General features: G+C 48.5%; 1 long non-coding RNA gene across 1 annotated transcript in view; it reads right to left on the reverse strand.

Moving 5' to 3' along the window:
* LOC144819884 (uncharacterized) overlaps positions 1–21,463 on the reverse strand; it is a 207,845-nt gene that overhangs the window by 132,697 nt on the left and 53,685 nt on the right. Inside the window, exon 2 of the long non-coding RNA XR_013607607.1 lies at positions 6,501–6,569. This is a non-coding gene — a long non-coding RNA (uncharacterized LOC144819884). The remainder of the gene's footprint in view (positions 1–6,500; positions 6,570–21,463) is intronic.

Consider the following 21,463-nt stretch of genomic DNA (forward strand, 5'->3'; position numbering starts at 1 on the left):
TTATTTGCAACCCGTCTTACACCATGCAAAACATTCGGACTTGCACCCTCTTTGTCAGTTTTGTTATCTATACGGATAGATATAACAAGGCAGTTGTGTGTAGTAAAGCTATTTTCATAACAAGCTGTCAATAATGATGAGGAAATACTGTTAAAAGGCTGCGGTTATGCCATCTGTGAGAGATAAGCTTCTGTTCCTGACATGGAATGTCCAGGGGTTGGGATCAGCAGTAAATCACCACAAGGTTAATGCATATTTGATGAGTAGAGGGAGCATGTAGTATTCCTTCAGGAAACATACCTCATCAAATCCGAGTCTATCCGTTTACAATGGAGATGATTGAGCATAGTATACCACACAAGGTATTCCTTGTTTGCAGGGGCAAACTTATCTGGGTAAGGACAAGGAAGATCATTTGTATTGGTAGTTGGCAGGTTGGATGGGCGGGAGGTGTTACTGGGATGTTTTAACGCTCCGAATCAGGATCATATAAATTCTGCTCAGGAACAGAAAGGTATTAAGACATAATATCGAACTAAAAATATAGAATGGACATAATATCAAATTAAAAATATAGAATGGGCAAAATATCGATTGGACATAATATAGTTGTTAAAAATATCGAATGGAAGGTAAGTAATATCAATTGTCAAAATATCGAAGTTTAAAATATCGAAGTTTAAAATATTTAAGTATATAATATAGGCATTAAAATATATCGAATTTTTAATATTATCAAACTTTTTTAAGTGTTTTGTATGTTAGTATATGTGTGAAAAGTGTATATTATTTTTGTAATGTATGTTTAATTTTTTTTAAGTGATGAATTTGATGTTATTTAATTTTTGCCTAATTTAATTCTGTAGCGGGTTGTGGGTTTATAGGGGGATAGGGTGGGTAGTAATTTAGATATATTAAATTAAATATACATTTTTAACAATTAATAATTATTTTTAATTTAATTTTGCTTTTTAGTTCTGTAGCGGGTTGTGGGTTTATAGGGGAATAGGGTGGGAAGTAATTTAATTGTAATTAATTAAATATTTGTATTTATTTATTGGCATTTATTTTGAATTACTTTTTTAATTGGTAATTAATTTTTATTAATTGGTAATTAATTTTTATTAATTGATTAATTGATAATTATGTTAATTTTATTAATTTGTTTTCCGTAGTGGGTTGTGGGTTTATAGGGGAAGAGGGTGGGAAGTAATTTAGTTGTAATTTAGTAAATATTTTTATTTATTTATTGGTATTGATTTTTTAATTTATTGTTAATACATTTTTAATTGGTAATTAATTAGTATTAATTGTTAATTAGTTTTTATTAATGAATTATTTCATAATTATGATAATTTTATTAATTTATTTTCTGTAGCAGGTTGTGGGTTTATAGGGGAATAGGGTGGGAAGTAATGTAATTGTAATTAATTGCATATCAAAATACTTTTTGTGTATTGATAATTAATTTACTATTAATTAATTATTAAGTGGTAATAATTTGTATTAATAATTAGATTTTGTTATCAAAATTAATTAGTTGTTAATTAATTATGAATAGGTAATTGATTTTTAATAATTAATATTTTTTTTGTATTTCTAATTAATTAATTATTACATAATATTAAATTAGAAATTAATTTTAATTAATGTTTTATTGGTATTGATATTTAATTTATTTTTATTAATATATTAAATCATTACGTTCCCTACTGTTTAACTCACTGGAGTGGGTATAGTAAGTTTTACCCCTACGCTATCCAACGTTTTCCCTACTGTTGCACTCACTGAAGTGGGAATATTAACTTTTACCCCTACGCTATCCAACGCTTTCCCTACTGTTACACTCTCTGGAGTGGGAATAGTAATTTTTACCCTCCCGCTATCCAACGCTTTGCCTACTGTTGCACTCACTGGAGTGGGAATAGTAAATATTACCCCTACACTATCCAACGCTTTCCCTGCTGTTGCACTCACTGGTGTGGGAATAATTATTTTTACCCTCCCACTATCCAATGATTTCCCTACTGTTGCATTCACTGGAGTGGGAATAGTAATTTTTACCATCCCACTATCCAACGCTTTCCCTACTGTTGCACTCTGTGGAGTGAGAATAGTAAATGTTACCCCTACGCTATCCAACGCTTTCCCTACTGTTGCACTCATTGGAGTGGGAATAGTAATTTTTACCCCTACGCTATCCAACGCTTTCCCTACTGTTGCACTCTCTGGAGTGGGAATAGTAATTCTTACCCTCCCCCGATCCAACGATTTCCCTACTGTTGCACTCACTGGAGTGGGAATAGTAATTTTTACCCTCCCGCTATCCAACGCTTTCCCTACTGTTGCACTCTCTAGTGTGGGAATAGTATTTTTTGCCCCTACGCTATCCAACGCTTTCCCTACTGTTGCACTCTCTGGAGTGGGAATAGTAATTTTTACCCCTACGCTATCCAATGCTTTCCCTACTGTTGCACTCACTGGAGTGGGAATAGTAATTCTTACCCTCCCGCTATCCAACGCTTTCCCTACTGTTGCACTCATTAGAGTTGTAATAATAAATTTTACTCTCCCGATATGGTATGGTAAAAATATTGCATATTTTTAATTAATATTACGTTAATATATATATATATATATATATGTATTAAAAAATATATATTTTTTAACTTCATGAATTATTTATTAATTTTAAGGTTATTTAAGTATTTTAAGTATGTTTAAGTTAATTATATGTATTATTTCATAAATTTTCAATTACTTTTAAGACATAAAAAAATCGATATTTTGACTAACTATATTTTTTACAACGATATTTTTGATTTGATATTTTTGTACTTACCTGTTTGGAGATAGGAATTCGATATTTTTGCATTCTAAATTTTTTCCTCGATATTTTGGTAGTTCTATATTTGTGTAATCGATATTATGTCAGTGATCCAATTGAAATATGCTTGGGTCCATAGAACATCGGCAGGTCGGGAGTGTGGGCCATATGTATGAACACATTTTCCCATAGACACAGAATGGGTAAAACCCATTGATACATCTGGCCATGAGTCACCATACCACCTCAGCACTCATGAGCCCGAGTCCGACTAGCTTTAGTGCCTCACTTGCCCTCCTAACCTTACCAGAGAAACAAGTGAATTGGCACCCCAGAACACAACACTCTCGACCCTCTCAGGGATCTCGGTCACAGGATACCCTTTCCTCTCTCTAACTCATACTTGTTCACAATAAAAAGAAACAATAAACACAAAGGAAGTTTAGAATATTTATTCAAACTATTGTGTCCTGCAATGCAGTATTTGTACCACATTGAGAAAACAAATGCATATAAAAATACTGTTAGCATTACTATGGAGCCAGATACTATAAATCGTCTTGTCATGGTATAAGACAGATTTAATCTAAGCCCCCTCATTCCTACTGAAGCTAAATGATTATATATAAAACAATTCTGGGATTAGTTGCAGACCCGGTGCCTTAGCATACACAGATGGACACGCTACATCTCCACTGCCGCAATGCTTGTGTCTCAGAACTCTTGCTCCATGTGTTTTTTACTTTCTTCTAATCAGTTATATGACAAGGTATATGTTCTCATAAACAGCAGCTGTGTTCTTGTGTTATGTCTACATGCTAGTTCCCGACCAGAGAAAATAACAAGGCACAATGTTGTTTGACCTTGATTAGGGTGTTCAGACTAAATCCCAGGAAAAGAACAGAACACAAAAACGTATGTAGGTTCCGTGTGAAAGCACAGTGTGGCACACAGCAAATATATTTATATAATAATGTGTGCAAATCAAATGCAGCCTACAACATGTACAATTAGGCTAACATAGGGAGAACTACAATGGGACTTGCAGGAACACATAACAAGGGGATCCCAGCCAGTAGAGGTTGCATGGGGCTTAACAAAATGGATGAGAGACTGACATATGGATAACACAACACAGCCTTGAACAGGACTATTTGATCTACTCTAGTTATGATGTACAATAAATCGCAATAAGGTCAAAAAGCCAATGTGTCATGTGTACAGAATATCTAAGGAGAACGTTGAAGGACCACAATCCTTGATAGTCAGTATTCAACTCAGGTCATCTTAGCGACTGATACCAACATGGAGTCTTCAACCTAGCAACTTGACAGATGCCCCCTTAAGAGAATCACTGAAAGATGAGATCACAAGGTATTTTGAAGAGAATCAGGGTTCTATCTCCAGTGTCCTTGTCGAATGGGAAGGCATTTGAGTCAGTGGTGAGGGGCCATTTCATAGGTAAGCCAGTTGGTGTCAGGAAAGAGCTTCATAAATTAATTGCCCTTTACAAAACTATACATTCCTGAGAATTAAAAGTGACTCAAAAACCTGCCAGGAAAACAAAGCGTGCAGACTGCAGGGAGCATTATTTTCAGAATATTGAAAGGCTCTGCTGCCATAATTTTAGAGAATATATTTCCAGAGTACATAAAGGGAAAGGTATACCTGTGAGATGATTGATATGGCTGGTAAGCCCAGAGTGTAATGGCCCCCCAATTACACAATTAGTGGCACAGCAGTGTAAATTAATGTACTCTCAACGAGATTAACGAGGCCTTTGGGAATTCTACCTCAATATATACAGGAAGCCCACAGGCACCTCTGGAAGAGGTGGAGTCATATCTTGGCAAAACAGTCTTTGTTAGTCTGTCTTGAAGAGGAAGAGAGTTTGGAAGGTCCTATCACAGCTAATGAGATAAAGGAAGCTATCAAATACCCAGAAGGGGGAAAACACCAGGGTAAGATGGATTACCATCCACTTTTTATCAAGCCTATGAAACTCCACTGACACCAAACTGGTCGCACTTTACTACCTTGATCCACACAGATCAAAATGGGTTTACCCTGACACGTAGTATGTCCCTTAACCTCCGGAGGCTAAATAGAGTCTTATAAGACACAGAGAGTGAAACATTCCCCAACGTAACTCATTTTTTGTTGACCTAGAAAAAGCCTTCAGCACTATTCAGTGACACTATCTGGGGGCAGCCATGTTGAGGAGGGGTCTGGGAATGCAATGGATCAGATGGATATGTCATACAAACCCAGCAGCTCGGGCTGTGACTGGCAAATGTATTTCACAGGAGTTTGGTGTGTTTCGGGGTACGCTGCAGGGTTGCCTCCTCTCCCTGCTTCTCTTTGCAATTGTTATTGAAACATTAGCTACAATGTGCAGGGCGAAGGGTCAGGAAGGGATATCTGGCTGGAGAGGCCTGTGAACATAATATCTTTATATGTGGATAACCCACTGCTATATCTCAGAGAAGAGGAAATAGAACTGTGTCCTATGTTACAACTACTGATGGAATACAGAAGGGTATGGGGGCTTGTTTAATAAATCTAAAACATGTTTTTTTCTAAAGGTGCCAAAGGGTTAATCACTGGGGACCAAAGCATTAGGGATAGGGCGGGCCCCCCATTCATTTAAATACTTAGGGGTGAATATATATCACGAATTGAAAGACCATAGAGAACGACATTTGGGAGAAATGGTGCAGTCTCTAAAGGGTAGTGTGTACTTTTGGAACTCTCTGTGCCTGCCAATCATGGTGCACATGCACCCTGACTAAAATGGTAGCTTTATCCAGACCACTGTATTTTTTCATTAACCCAGCTGTGTGGATCCTGGTTCAAACAGTTGGGTTTCTTGATTAGAAAGTTGATATGGGATGGTAGTGAACAGAGTTTCTCAATGGAAACACTTTGGTGACCACCTGTCGCGAGGTCGAGGATACGCCTCAGGACGCAGGGGAAAGGGAAAAATCAGAGGATATGTTCCCCCTTTTATTGCACCTCTTTTTTACTTTCAATCCCTCCACCACCAAATTACTTCATGCCTTCATGAAGAAGAACACAATAAGGATGACAGTAGCTTTAAAAGTCAAGACTTCCAGGAGTATTGTACCTCCTACTCTGACCATGTCACAGGGACAGGAGGACCAACAAATATCATTGCCCAGCGGGCATTTTTTTTTAAACCCCAGAAGAACTGAGAGGGCAAAAACCATGAAGAGCGAGGACGAGACACCGATACACAACAAGAAGAGCAGAAGAAGGTGTATGAGGTTCTTGCAGCATCAAGAACAAGCCGGATACCATGTCTGAGTAACTATGGCAACGAGAGCCTTCATTCCCTTATCCGAGGACAGAAGAGACAGCCGACCTCAATTTACCCGAAGAAGCTGCAGAGGCCGAAGGAAGCTGACGGTGTCACAAGCTGTCCCACCACGTTCCTGGAGGAGCATTGCTCTCCCATGTACGAATTTGTCTACAGGGCCAGGTAGGGAGGGGGAGGAAAAATCAAAGAAGCCTTAAGTGGGAACAGGGGAGCAGAAAAACAGTATAGACTAAGGCACTGTCACACTGGTGGAGGTAACTTCTTTAATGATGAATATCCTCAGTCACCACTCTGCCCTTAAAGCACAGCATAAGGAGAGAAAAGACTACTTACCAGGGTCTCTGTTCTTTCCGAAGCACCTACACTGTCTGGCACGCAGAAGAAGACGACCCTTACAGGACCCTAAAACAAAAAGAAATAAAGAGGAATACTGTTAAAGTAATCGCATGACGGTTCACAATGAAATAAAATAGTGAGAGATAAAACCATTTACTCGCTCTGTATTTTAATCAACAGAGGAACCTAACCAGGGTGTTTTTATTGCACTCCTAATCCAAGCAAAACATAAAATAGGCAAACAAACACTATTACTTTCTACAGGGATAAAATGATGGTAGAGATGTCTTAAAAATACCTCAAACTGCCCCCACATCGCCCACCTGTCCAACTTGTTGGAATTCTGCATGGTGACCCTCCCATGTTCTTCACTTCAAGCCAGCTCCTGCATTTAACTGAAACCAGTATTTTGATACCCAGAAGCACGTATAGTATTTGATTCAGGCACTTGAATGACTCTGAGGGGCAGATATGGAGGAACGCCAATGAAATGAGAGTCTACAGGTATTACTGGCGATGGGGTAATGATGCTTCCTGGTGACATGGCCGTATAAAGCACTAAATAGGATGGTGCAAAGAAACCTGGAAAGGGTTAGGGCAAGATGAAAGTTGGCTTTAGGAAACGATACTGGAGATAGATAATGGGATAAGATAATAGCTTACCCTAGACGGTAACTAGAAATACCAAATTAAAGTTTATCCAGTTTAACTTTACGACCAGACCATTCTCCGGACCTGCAAAATAACTGAACTATGCTGACACCAGACCCGCTGGATGCAGAAATCTTTCATGTCTGTTCATGCCCACAGTTTGGGACTTACTGGACCAATCGTGTATTTCAGCTGTTGAGCCAAACTCGTGACAGAGAGATAAAGTGCACACCAGAGGTGTGGCATCTTGAATGCTTCTCCTGGCCTAACCCCCAGAAAAAAGTTGATAATAGATTTATTGACTTAGCATTGATATTTGCTAAGAGGCTGGTGCCTATGTGTTGGAAAGCGGCAAGGGGCCCAGTAATATACTCATGGATGAGGGGTGTAGCACAGTGGGCAGGAGCTATCGAGGAAGCTCTATGTAGAGAAGAGGCAGATGGAATACGCAGGCGCCGAATAGCTGAACTCTGGAGTGAAGTGCTGCTGTAGGATAAAATTAAGCAAAACCAAAGGGGATGATGGACGGAGTGTTGAACAATGCAAGCACTCACCCAAAGTCAACTGATCTGGGTTTAATCCATCGTCATTCTTTAGCTCACTCCGCCACTCCAGTTCAGACATGGCCATATGCAAATCAGTCTGACCCAGTGCCCCATGGGAACAGTCCAGCCAGAAATGCCAAGCCTTGTCTTTACTGGACCAGAAACAGGCTTCCTGGGACCAGTTTCTGGCTAGTCAGCCGTCATCAGCCAGGCTAGCTTGAATCCAGTGGCAAAGTGAGCAAGGGACCCACGTCTGGGCATACCCTGCCAATTGAGGGTGAACAAAGCAAAACTAAAGGGGATGATGGACGGAGTGTTGAGCAATGCAAGCACTCACCCCCAGTCAACTGATCTGGGTTTAATCCATCATCATTCTTTAGCTCACTCCGCCACCCCAGTTCAGACATGGCCATATACAAATCAGTCTGACCCTTTGCCTCATGGGGACTGTCCAGCCCGAACTGCCAAGCCAAGTCTACTCTGGACCAGAAACAAGCATCCTGGGACCGGTTTCTGATGAGTCAGCTGTCATCAGCCAGGCTAGCTTGAATCCAGTGGCAAAGTGAGCAAGGGACCCACGTCTGGGCATACCCTGCCAACTGAGAGCGAACAAAGCAAAACCAAAGGGGGTGATGGACAGAGTGTTGAACAATGGAAGCACTCACCCCCAGTCAACTGATCTGGGTTTAATCCATCATCATTCTTTAGCTCACTCCGTCACCCCAGTTCAGACATGGCCATATGCAAATCAGTCTGACCCAGAGCCCCATGAGAACAGTCCAGCCAGAAATGCCAAGCCTTGTCTTCACTGGACCAGAAACAGGCTTCCTGGGACTGGTTTCTGGCTAGTCAGCCGTCATCAGCCAGGCTAGCTTGAATCCAGTGGCAAAGTGAGCAAGGGACCCACGTCTGGGCATACCCTGCCAATTGAGGGCGAACAAAGCAAAACTAAAGGGGATGATGGACGGAGTATTGAGCAATGCAAGCACTCACCCCCAGTCAACTGATCTGGGTTTAATCCATCATCATTCTTTAGCTCACTCCACCACCCCAGTTCAGACATGGCCATGTGCAAATCAGTTTGACCCTTTGCCTCATGGGAACAGTCCAGCCCGAACTGCCAAGCCATGTCTACTCTGGACCAGAAACAAGCATCCTTGGACTGGTTTCTGGCTAGTCAGCCATCATCAGCCAGGCTACCTTGAATCCAGTGGCAAAGTGAGCAAGGGACCCACGTCTGGGCATACCCTGCCAACTGAGGGCGAACAAAGCAAAACCAAAGGGGATGATGGACGGAGTGTTGAACAATGCAAGCACTCACCCCCAGTCAACTGATCTGGGTTTAATCCATCATCATTCTTTAGCTCACTCCGCCACCCCAGTTCAGACATGGCCATATGCAAATCAGTTTGACCCTTTGCCTCATGGGAACAGACCAGCCCGAACTGCCAAGCCATGTCTTCCCTGGACCAGAAACAAGCATCCTGGGACTGGTTTATGGCTAGTCAGCCATCATCAGCCAGGCTAGCTTGAATCCAGTGGCAAAGTGAGCAAAGGACCCACGTCTGGGGATACCCTGCCAACTGAGGGCGAACAAGGCAAAACCAAAGGGGATGATGGACGGAGTGTTGAACAATGCCCAGATCTTTGTACTGGGGTGAATGTATGACATTGTTCTGCATTCTGTCCATCAACTGTTGTTTTTGCATTTGTCACCCCGAGTAGGACGGGTATGCTCAGACGTGAGTCCCGTGCTCTCCATGCCACTGGAATCAAGCTATCCTGGCTGATGAGGGCTGAAAGCCCGAAACTGGTGCTGGGATGCTAGTTTCCAGTCCAGGGAAGACCTGGCTTGGCAGTTCGGGCTGGACTGTTCCCATGGGGCACAGAGTCAAGACTGATTTGCATATGGCTGGGTTCAAACTGGAATGGCATGGTGAGCAAAAAACGATAGATTTAGGCCCAGATCTATGTACTGGGGTGAATGTATGACATTGTTCTGCATTCTGTCCATCAACTGTTGTTTTTGCATTTGTCACCCCGAGTGGGACATGTATGCTCAGATGTGAGTCCCGTGCTCTCCATGTCACTGGAATCAAGCTTTCCTGGCTGATTTTTTATTTAAATTTGTTTTTATTGTTGCAGTAAAGCATTTCAGTACAGAATAGACAGTCCGCCGACGTGGCCTCAACATTCAGCCACGAACGGCTATGTGTGCAACGTTTTCTTGCTATATAAAACTGGTACACATAAACATGACTTCGGTGAATCAGTGCATTGTAATCATGTAAAGGCTCCTGCAGGCTGAGAGGCGATGGGACGGTATCGCCATAGGGGCGATGAATAAGATCAGATGGGTACTTTCATGCCGTAACAGCGCCGAATCTGGATCTGTACTGTGCACATAACAGTGTTACCAGTGAACAGGGGGGTAACGGAACTGTGGGAGGGAAGCATGTAGGCGTTAGCAGGGTCTAAGTAGGGAGATAGTGGCGGCGGGTGTCGAGGGGGGGGGGAAGAAACCCACGGATGGCTGGACATGTGAGAGGTTGCCTAGGACGTAGGGGGTTATCGGGGTCCGACTCTAGGGTGGCGCATTTCAGGTCAAGGCTACCGGTCTTCTCGGGTGGGGGGAGGGGAAGGGTCAGGCGGGTCTCCAGCCTGCGTGGACTGGCGGAATCTGTGAAGGAGCATGGCCCATTCCATGGAGATGGGAAGTTTGCGCGCGCCCTTGGCTTCTTCTTCCCTTAAAGCGTCTTCCTCCGCTGCCGCCCATTTGCTAACCGCCCCCTTCCATTGTGCTATGGGGGGACCCTCTGGGGATCGCCAGCGCATGGTTATACATCTATTGGCTAGTAGGAGCGCTAGGGACACGAAGCGCCTATGCACCGGTTCACGCTTACAGATGTGGAGGATGCCTAATGCACTGGACTCCCAGGTGGCTAGTGTAGTGAGACCCGTGAGTTCCAGTAGTGTGTTGTGCACCCCCTGCCAGAAAGGTTGGAGATTGGGACAGTCCCAAAACATGTGACGGAAATTCGCAGCTGGGGAACAGCATCTGGGGCACAGGAATGGCGTGGAGGGGTAGAACTTCTGCAATCGCGCTGGGGTGAGATATGCCCTGTGTAGTATATAATATTGAATATTTTTGAAGCGGGCGTTCCTAGAGACGCGTTTAGGGGCCTCAAGAGCTTTAGTCCACTCCGAGTCGTGCAGAACACGGCCTATGTCCTCCTCCCAAGTGGTTCGTAGGGTCGTCAGGGGGGTGTATGAGAGTTCCCGGATGGATTTGTATAGCCATGTGACCAGGTGGCGACCCACCCCCATATGCAGGATAGTATGTATTACTGGGTGCGTGTCTGGCTCGCCATTTTGGAGATTGAAATGGGGTCGGTATCCGTCGAGCAGTTGCCTATACCTGAGGAATTGGCCTGGGGGGAGCCCGTATTCTGCGACCAGGCGGTCCAGCGGTTTCAGCTGACCCTCCTCGAAGAGTGATTCTAGATCTGTGATGCCACAGCGGGACCAGTCGGCGAGTAGTGGGGCCGCAAAGTAGGAATCCTGCTTGGGGCCGCCTATTAGCGGCAGCAGCGGGGAGTATGGGGGTCTAGCGGGGGACAGCCGGTGTATCCGCAGCATACATCGGCGCGCTATCGTGACCTGGAGGGGGTAAGTGCGTCGTGGCTTGGTGCCCGGGAGGAGTAGACGGGTGAGCTCCGGAGTCGTGATTCTACCAGTAGGAGTAACCGTCTCCTGAGGGTAACGGTCCGCTGTCCAGTAGGACAGCCACTGGAGCTGTGCTGCGAGGAAATATGCCTCGAAGGATGGAGCTCCGAGTCCCCCCTGTGTTGTGGGGAGTTGAAGAGTTTTCAGGGCAACTCTGTGGCGGCCTGCTCCCCAGATGAGAGTTCCCAAGAGGGAATCAACGTCGCGAAAGAAGGATCTGGGTGGTATCACCGGCAGGTTTGTGAAATGGTAGAGGAGCCGGGGGAGCATCACCATTTTAGCAAGGGCTATCCGTCCAATCGGGGCCAGTGGTAATTTATTCCAGAAGGCGACCGCCGGGCGCAGACTCTCGAGCACCTTGCGGTGATTGCCTTCAAAGATGTCCGTCGGAGAATGGTATAAGCGGACGCCGAGGTATCGGGGAGCTTCCGTGGACCATGAAAGCCTATGTGGTCCAAGGTCGATGTCTCGGGGGGGTAGGTCCGGGAGTAGGGGGTAAACCGTGGACTTGTCCCAGTTCACTTGTAGACCCGAGGCAGTTGCAAAGTCCGCCAATGTGGCCCCTATGGGGGTTAGGTCCATTTCAATGTCTCAGACATATATGAGGAGATCATCCGCGTACATGGACACACAATGGGTCCCGTCTGCAAGCGGTACTCCCCAGTCTATACCTTCCCGACGCAGCCGAATCGCCAGCGGCTCGACCGCTAGCGCGAACAAGAGGGGCGACAAGGGGCAACCTTGTCTTGTGCCTCGTCGGACTGCAAACGCCGGTGAGATACGTTTCCCGATACGTACTCGAGTAGTGAGGTCGGTGTATAGGAGGCGGGTATATGCCATGAGCGTCGGGCCGAGATTAAGGCGCCGCAGGACCGAAAATAGGTAGGGCCAGGTGAGGGTGTCAAACGCCTTCTCCAGGTCCATAATGAGGCAGGCAGCACGGGGAAATCTGTCGCGTACCTGATCTTGGATATGGAAGACTCGGCGGAGGTTCTGGGAGGTATTCCTCCCGGGGACGAAGCCGCATTGGTCGGGGTGGACCAGCGGGCGTATGACCTGCGCATAACGATCAGCTAAGATCTTTCCCAGGATCTTACAATCAGCCGACAGGAGTGTGATAGGCCGGTATGACCCCATGTGAAGCGGATCTCTGTGGGGCTTAAGAAAGGTGACAATCACGGATTCCCGTAGCGACTGGGGTAGTTTCCCCAAGTGGAGTGACGCCCCGAACACCCGTGACAGACGGGGAACCACCAGGGGAGAGAATGTTGCGTAGTATTCTAGTGGGAAGCCGTCCAGTCCCGGTGCTTTATTTCGGGACATGGCGCGTATCGCTTGGGTGATGTCAGAGGGAATTATCTTGGCGTCTAGTGTGCGCTTGTCGGAATCCGATATCGTGGGCAGCGTCAGAGGGTCTAAGAACTGATCTGCGGTAAACGGGGTACAGCATGCCGGGGCTTCGTACACTCGTGTATAATGGCGTTGGAATGCTAGGAGAATCTCAGCTTGTGATTGCACCAGTACACCCTCCGGGTTGAGAATGTCTGTGATCGGCTTGATTTCGGTGTCCTGCTTCGCCATCCAGGCCAGAAGCGCCCCGGTTTTGTCTCTGTCTTTGTGCACCCGAGAGGCGTATGCCCTGAAATTATACTTACGGAGGTCAGCGCAGGCAGTTTGATATTCCGTTTTGGCCTCTGCCGTGAGTACGGCGTGTTCCTCCGAGTCGTCAGGTCGTTTGGTGAGAGCAGCTAGAGCTTGTTCCGTCGTTAAGAGCGACCGTTCTAAGGTGCGGCGGACCCCCACTATCTGTTTGATGCATTCTCCCCTTGCCACCACTTTATACGCGTCCCACTCCACTAGTACCGATGACGTTGTGTTCTCATTGTGCATAAAGTAGTCGCGTATGCTGGTTTTGTGCGCGTCCCTGAAGACCGGGTCCGTTAGGCAGTCTCTGGGGAGGCGCCAGGTGGGGACCGGTGGATGCGGGGGGCGCCAGGTAAGCCGTATTATGTGGGCATCATGATCTGAGAGGATCCGTCCCAGGTAATCTGTAGATGTAACCTTGGGGAGGATCGGAGCAGAGCAGAGGAAACGGTCTAGGCGGACCCGAAGGTTGTGTGGAATCGAGTGGAAGGAGTAGATGCGAGCCAGTGGGTGTAGGTGTCGCCATGCATCAGTGAGCGCCCAGTGTGTGGTCCATGCCCTGAAGAGGGCCGCCTGCCGGGGGGCCGGGGAGTGCGTGGGGGGAGGATGTGAGCGGTCCAGCGAGGGGTCTAGTGTGCAGTTAAAGTCGCCTCCCAGCACCCATGGGACTGTGGTGAACTGGGCCAGGACGCCCGTAAGGTGATCCCAGAACCGGTCCTGATCCGTATTAGGGGCGTATATGCTGCCAAGAAGTACCCCTTGCCCATCAAGAATTCCCTCCAGAAGCGCGTATCTGCCCTCTCTATCTACTACTCGCCGGAGCGCCCGGAAGGGAGTACCAGGTCTCACCCAAATTAATGCGCCGCGTGCGAACGCTGAATATTGTGTGGCGCAGATGGTCCCTCGCCATTTGGCTTGTAGGCGAATGAGTTCAGTAGCGTTAATGTGCGTCTCTTGTAAGAACGTTATGTTGGCCGCCATGCGCCGTATGTAGGAGTATACAGAGTAGCGCTTGCTGGGCGTGTGTAGGCCCCGTACATTTAGTGTAAGGATACTAACGTCAGAGTGGGGGACAGCCATTTCTAGGGTGACGTGGTTGGGGAAGGGGCACCTCTACAGTTCCCATGTGCCGCCCATGTGTGCGTGTCGTGTATGTTCCTGCGCGCCAAGCTTCCTTAAACGTGGGGGGGGGGGACTGGGGAGGTGAACAGCAACTAGAACTTCGGGTGGGCAACTGTCCCAATACTGAGGATACGTCACTGGGGGTGGCATATCCAAACTAGTGTCCCACTAGGGGAGAAAGTCAACAGAAGTTTGCGGGGGTGGCAGCATGTGTCGTTGCTGGGCCTGTGCGCGGGTCGGGCTCTAGTAGGAGAAGTATCTATCGCTCGCTGGCGCTTACATTTATCTAGTAGAGCAGTCTAGGCTTCTAGACGTCGCGCATCATCACAGGTATTCAAGAAAAGGATATGTCAGGTGACAGTTCAGTTGTTCACGAGGAAGTGACAGGTTGGCTGGTTAGGGCAGCGTCCAGTGTGTGTGCCACAACAAGGGGGGAGGAGATCGGGCCAAATCCCGACATAGTTCCATCGCTGTCCCGATCTTTCTCTGGGGTGAATAGGTGTGGCTGACCTTCCAAGTCCGAAGCAGGGGGTGACGAATGTAGTTCAGTGACCGCCCGCAGGGCGTCTCGTCGTTCCTGCATGATTTGGGTGAGATCGGGTGAGCCCGCTGGGGAGGACGTCTGGCTCTTGGGGTGGCCAGATCGCTCATGGTTAGCGCCACGTCTCCTGGACCGCCTGTAGTCAGTATTGCGCGCCTTCCGGGGTCCGGGCTTAGGGATCAGCGGGCAATGAAATTCGGTCCAGTCCTGTGCGTCTGCCGCCGTATCGAAGAAGAGGGCTTTCCCTTTGTGGATCACCTTGAGGCGGGCAGGGAACAGCAGGGAATATTGAAGATCGTTTGCGTGGAGGCGCCTCTTGACTTCTAGAAACGTGGATCGACGCTGTTGAACCTCCCTGGCATAGTCTGGGAACACCATAACGTGTTGGTCCTCCACCTGTAGGGGGCCCGCCGTCCGGGCCGCACGAAGCACCGCATCCCGGTCACGGAAGTGCAGAAACTTGGCCAGCATGGGCCGCGGGGGAAGACCAGGTTTGGGTGCCCGGGCCGGGACCCTGTGTGCCCTCTCGATGGAGAAGTATGGCGACCGGTCACAGTCCGGGGTGAACGATTTAGTCCAGGATTCCATGTAGGTCAGAGGGTCCGAGTTTTCAATCCCCTCCGGTAGGCCCAGGACACGAATGTTGCAGCGTCTCGAGCGCCCCTCCAAATCCACCGTGCGTTCCTCCAGGGTCGCCACGCGGCGTAGGATCTCCTGCATATCTGCTGCCTGCGATTGCACCGTTGGCTGCAATTCAGTCACGATCCGCTCACCCTCCTTCACTCTATCCGCCAGTTTACGGTGTTCATCTCGGATTAGGCTAATGTCTGTTGCCAGGGTGCCCAATCTCTCCTCCATCGAGAGGCGAGACATTTCTATTGCTGCCAGCACCTGGTCCAGCTTCGATGATAGCGTAGGGTCGGCTTGCGACGTATTGGACTGTGTCCATGCCCTCGTCTGGGGGGGGGGGCATCTTCTCGACAGCCGTTTCCGGGACTGTCGTCCCCTGAGTGCCCCTCGGCTTCCCCATGGGTGCTGCTGAGGGGAAGAGGGGGGGGTTTCCCCTCGGTCGTCGCGTGTCCTGCGGGTGGTAGGTCGTCGCCACGTGGTATCGGTGGGTGAGTGGTCCGCCACTCCGGTTCCTCAGAGTCCAAGGCGAGGCTCGTTTCACCTCGGGGGGCCACCACCAAGGGCATCAAGGGTGGCACGCGGCCACCGGGGTCGGTGGACTCGACCGCGTGGGGGCCCCTGCACTCCCCGGGGGCGGGGGCCAGTGTCCGCGTTGATCGGTAGGGCAAGGTCGGGTGGCGTGGGCTAGGGGAGGCGCTGACAATGTCTTCAATGCAAGTGGGATGCTCTCGTCCCCAGAGCGGGACTCGTGGCTGTTCCCGGTGTTAGGCCCGCACAGGCGCCATGTCAAGGTCAGGCACTCGGATTCACTGGGCAGTTTGTACATGTGAGTGCGAACTGGGCGTTCTGGTCGGGTGGCAGCGTGCTCCGTGACTGTCCTCGTGGGTGGACGTGAAAAGGGGCCACCGGGGCGTCGACTGGAGATCCTCGGGGAGCAGGAGGGGAATTGGCAGCACAGCACTCACCGATGGCAGTGGCGGGTTCTCCGAGGCGTTCAGCTCCGTGTGAGTGGCGGCCCTCCTGCAGTCCGCGATGGCAAGCTGTCAGGGTTTGAGGGCCGATCAGGCTTCTGGCAGGGAAACAGCTCCGAGGCGTCGGAGCCCCGGGGTGGCGGCCGCCATCTTGGGAGCCGGGGCTCCGGGGTGAAAGAGGGCTCCGTTCGGTGTTCTTGCCCTGGCAGGGGTGGCTCCCGGTCGCTGGCTGGCCGAGCTCTCTGGGGCCGCTGTGCAGGGATCCAGCGCCCGGGGGTTCAAGGGTCCGAGACTGAGGCGTCGCGGTCAGGATCTCCGGGGGTGGGGCGGGAGAGACCACCATTCACCGCCCCCGATGAGGGCGTCGGACCCCTGGGATGATCTGCTCCGCTTCGGTGGCGTGCACGCCGGCCTCTCGTGGTTAGCGGTGACAGGCCGTCCGGGTTCGGGAGCCGATCAGGCGTCTGGTGGGTGTCTAGCCTCGGAGCCCCGGGGCGGCGGCCGCCATCTTGCGTGTCAGGGCTCCGGAGCGTAGAGAGACGCCATGCAACAAGCCCCTCCGTGGGCCAGCATCGCCCATTTTGCAGGCTCCTCTGTGGCCGCCGCTGGTTGCGTCGTCGGGTACCGCTGTCCAGGGAGTCGGGTCTCGGCGGCTCACAGATCCGCAGGTTCAGGCAGCGCCCGCCATTTTCCAGGGTCGGCGTCCCTCGGACCCGGCAGGATACAGCTCGGCTAGTGTTGTCCGCCCGCTGGAATTACTGGTCACTCGGGGGTGCCCCAGTGTGCGGGGGCATCCCGAGCGTTGATTCTGGCAGGTTGAGGCTCCCAGCGATCACGGGAACTGGGCAAGATGCTAGCCCGATCGCGGAGTCTCAGCAAGACACAGCCGCCATCGTGGCTTGCTAAGCCACGCCCCCCAAGCTATCCTGGCTGATGAGGGCTGAAAGCCCGAAACCAGTCCTAGGATGCTAGTTTCGAGTCCAGGGTGGACCTGGCTTGGTAGTTCAGGCTGAACTGTTCCTATGGGGCACAGGGCCAAGACTTATTTGCATATGGCTGGGTTCAAACTGGAGTGGCATGGTGAGCAAAAAAACGATGGATTTGGACCCAGATCTCTGTACTGGGGTGAATGTATGACATTGTTCTGCATTTTGTCCATCAACTGTTGTTTTTGCATTTGTCACCCCGGGTTGGACGGGTATGCTCAGACGTGAGTCCCATGCTCCCCATGCCACTGAAATCAAGTTATCCTGGCTGATGAGGGCTGAAAGCCCGAAACTGGTCCTAGGATGCAGGTTTCCAGTACAGGGAGGACCTGGATTGGCAGTTCGGGCTGGACTGTTCCCATGGGGCACAGGGTTAAGACTGATTTGCATATGGCTGGGTTAAAACTGGAATGGCATGGTGAGAAAAAAACGATTGATTTTGGCCCAGATCTATGTACTGGGGAGAATGTATGACATTGTTCTGCATTCTGTCCATCAACTGTTGTTTTTGCACTTGTCACCCCGGGTTGGACGGGTATGCTCAGACGTGAGTCCCATGCTCCCCATGCCACTGGAATCAAGTTATCCTGGCTGATGAGGGCTGAAAGCCCGAAATCGGTCCTAGGATGCAGGTTTCCAGTACAGGGAGGACCTGGATTGGCAGTTCGGGCTGGACTGTTCCCATGGGGCACAGGGTTAAGACTGATTTGCATATGGCTGGGTTCAAACTGGAATGGCATGGTGAGAAAAAAAAAGATTGATTTTGGCCCAGATCTATGTACTGGGGAGAAAGATTGACATTGTTCTGCATTCTGTCCATCAACTGTTGTTTTTGCATTTGTCACCCCGAGTGGGATGGGTATGCTCAGACGTGAGTCCCGTGCTCTCCATGCTATTGGAATCAAGCTATCCTGGCTGATGAGGGCTGAAAGCCCGAAACCGGTCCAAGGATGCTAGTTTCCAGTCGAGGGAGGACCTGGCTTGGTAGATCGGGCTGGACTGTTCCTATGAGGCACAGGGTCATGGCTGATTTGCATATGGCTGGGTTCAAACTGGAATGGCATGGTGAGCAAAAAAACGATAGATTTAGGCCCAGATCTGTGTACTGGGGTGAATGTATGACATTGTTCTGCATTCTGTCCATCAACTGTTGTTTTTGCATTTGTCACCCCGGGTGGGACGGGTATGCTCAGACGTGAGTCCCATGCTCCCCATGCCACTGGAATCAAGTTATCCTGGCTGATGAGGGCTGAAAGCCCGAAATCGGTCCTAGGATGCAGGTTTCTAGTACAGGGAGGACCTGGATTGGCAGTTCGGGCTGGACTGTTCCCATGGGGCACAGGGTTAAGACTGATTTGCATATGGCTGGGTTCAAACTGGAATGGCATGGTGAGAAAAAAAATGATTGATTTTGGCCCAGATCTATGTACTGGGGTGAATGTATGACATTGTTCTGCATTCTGTCCATCAACTGTTGTTTTTGCATTTGTCACCCCGAGTGGGACATGTATGCTCAGATGTGAGTCCCGTGCTCTCCATGTCACTGGAATCAAGCTATCCTGGCTGATGAGGGCTGAAAGCCTGAAACCAGTCCTAGGATGCTAGTTTCCAGTCCAGGGTGGACCTGGCTTGGTAGTTCAGGCTGAACTGTTCCTATGGGGCACAGGGCCAAGACTTATTTGCATATGGCTGGGTTCAAACTGGAGTGGCATGTGAGCAAAAAAACGATGGATTTAGACCCAGATCTCTATACTGGGGTGAATGTATGACATTGTTCTGCATTTTGTCCATCAATTGTTGTTTTTGCATTTGTCACCCCGGGTGGGACGGGTATGCTCAGACGTGAGTCCCATGCTCCCCATGCCACTGGAATCAAGTTATCCTGGCTGATGAGGGCTGAAAGCCCGAAATCGGTCCTAGGATGCAGGTTTCTAGTACAGGGAGGACCTGGATTGGCAGTTCGGGCTGGACTGTTCCCATGGGGCACAGGGTTAAGACTGATTTGCATATGGCTGGGTTCAAACTGGAATGGCATGGTGAGAAAAAAAATGATTGATTTTGGCCCAGATCTATGTACTGGGGAGAAAGATTGACATTGTTCTGCATTCTGTCCATCAACTGTTGTTTTTGCATTTGTCACCCCGAGTGGGATGGGTATGCTCAGACGTGAGTCCCGTGCTCTCCATGCTATTGGAATCAAGCTATCCTGGCTGATGAGGGCTGAAAGCCCGAAACCGGTCCAAGGATGCTAGTTTCCAGTCGAGGGAGGACCTGGCTTGGTAGATCGGGCTGGACTGTTCCTATGAGGCACAGGGTCATGGCTGATTTGCATATGGCTGGGTTCAAACTGGAATGGCATGGTGAGCAAAAAAACGATAGATTTAGGCCCAGATCTATGTACTGGGGTGAATGTATGACATTGTTCTGCATTCTGTCCATCAACTGTTGTTTTTGCATTTGTCACCCCGAGTGGGACATGTATGCTCAGATATGAGTCCCGTGCTCTCCATGTCACTGGAATCAAGCTATCCTGGCTGATGAGGACTGAAAGCCCGAAACCAGTCCTAGGATGCTAGTTTCCAGTCCAGGGTGGACCTGGCTTGGTAGTTCAGGCTGAACTGTTCCTATGGGGCACAGGGCCAAGACATATTTGCATATGGCTGGGTTCAAACTGGAGTGGCATGGTGAGCAAAAAAACTATGGATTTAGACCCAGATCTCTGTACTGGGGTGAATGTATGACATTGTTCTGCATTTTGTCCATCAATTGTTGTTTTTGCATTTGTCACCCCGGGTGGGACGGGTATGCTCAGACGTGAGTCCCATGCTCCCCATGCCACTGGAATCAAGTTATCCTGGCTAATGAGGGCTGAAAGCCCGAAACCGGTCCTAGGATGCAGGTTTCCAGTACAGGGAGGACCTGGATTGGCAGTTCGGGCTGGACTGTTCCCATGGGGCACAGGGTTAAGACTGATTTGCATATGGCTGGGTTCAAACTGGAATGGCATGGTGAGAAAAAAACACGATTGATTTTGGCCCAGATCTATGTACTGGGGAGAATGTATGACATTGTTCTGCATTCTGTCCATCAACTGTTGTTTTTGCATTTGTCACCCCGAGTGGTATGGGTATGCTCAGACGTGAGTCCCGTGCTCTCCATGCTATTGGAATCAAGCTATCCTGGCTGATGAGGGCTGAAAGCCCGAAACCGGTCCAAGGATGCTAGTTTCCAGTCGAGGGAGGACCTGGCTTGGTAGATCGGGCTGGACTGTTCCTATGAGGCACAGGGTCATGGCTGATTTGCATATGGCTGGGTTCAAACTGGAATGGCATGGTGAGCAAAAAAACGATGGATTTAGGCCCAGATCTCTGTACTGGGGTGAATGTATGACATTGTTCTGCATTCTGTCCAACAACTGTTGTTTTCGAAGTAGGATAACATTGAGATAGGCTGCGCTGTCAAACTCTAATGAACGATCATATGGGGTGGAGCTCATTTGTAATCAAATAATAGCTACCCTAAGAATACTTTAGTGCATAACTCATTATATTGAAGGTTGATGTAAGGATCTGGTCTGTTATGCCCTGGTTTGTTTGGATACTGTTATATTCTGTATATAGAGTGCAAGTATATTGTTTACATGCATTAGTTATATCACTTTAAGGCATGAGACTTGTTATCTTCTGTAATTGACTCTGTATTCTAAACATAGCTTTGTTAATGTAGCATTCTGTACTGGTAAGGCAGTTGTATCCTGCTGCCATCCAGTCAGGACTTATGCTGTGCTGTTTCCTCAAATAAACCTCTTTAAAGCTTATGGATTGAATTCTTACAAATTTGGCGACGAGGACCTATTACTCCTGCCTTTTTCAGCACAGGAGCGGAGTACAAATTGAACCCATGGGAATTTTATAACTATTTTCCACATTTATGGATATTCCTTAAAGATGCTTCATTATTCAAGGTACATTTCCTTTACATTGTTTCTGTGGTAATTACTACCTTTTATACTGGCTTTTTGTTACATTTTATAGAGTTATTTAACTTCAATTTTCAATTTGCCAGCGTGTGGACACTTCGTTTGGATTATTCCACATCTATTTTAACTGGTTCGAATTTAACCTTTAAAATTTTCAACATTGTA

This window comes from Lissotriton helveticus, chromosome 2_1, assembly GCF_964261635.1.
Source record: "Lissotriton helveticus chromosome 2_1, aLisHel1.1, whole genome shotgun sequence".
In the NCBI taxonomy this organism is placed as follows: Eukaryota; Metazoa; Chordata; class Amphibia; order Caudata; family Salamandridae; genus Lissotriton; species Lissotriton helveticus.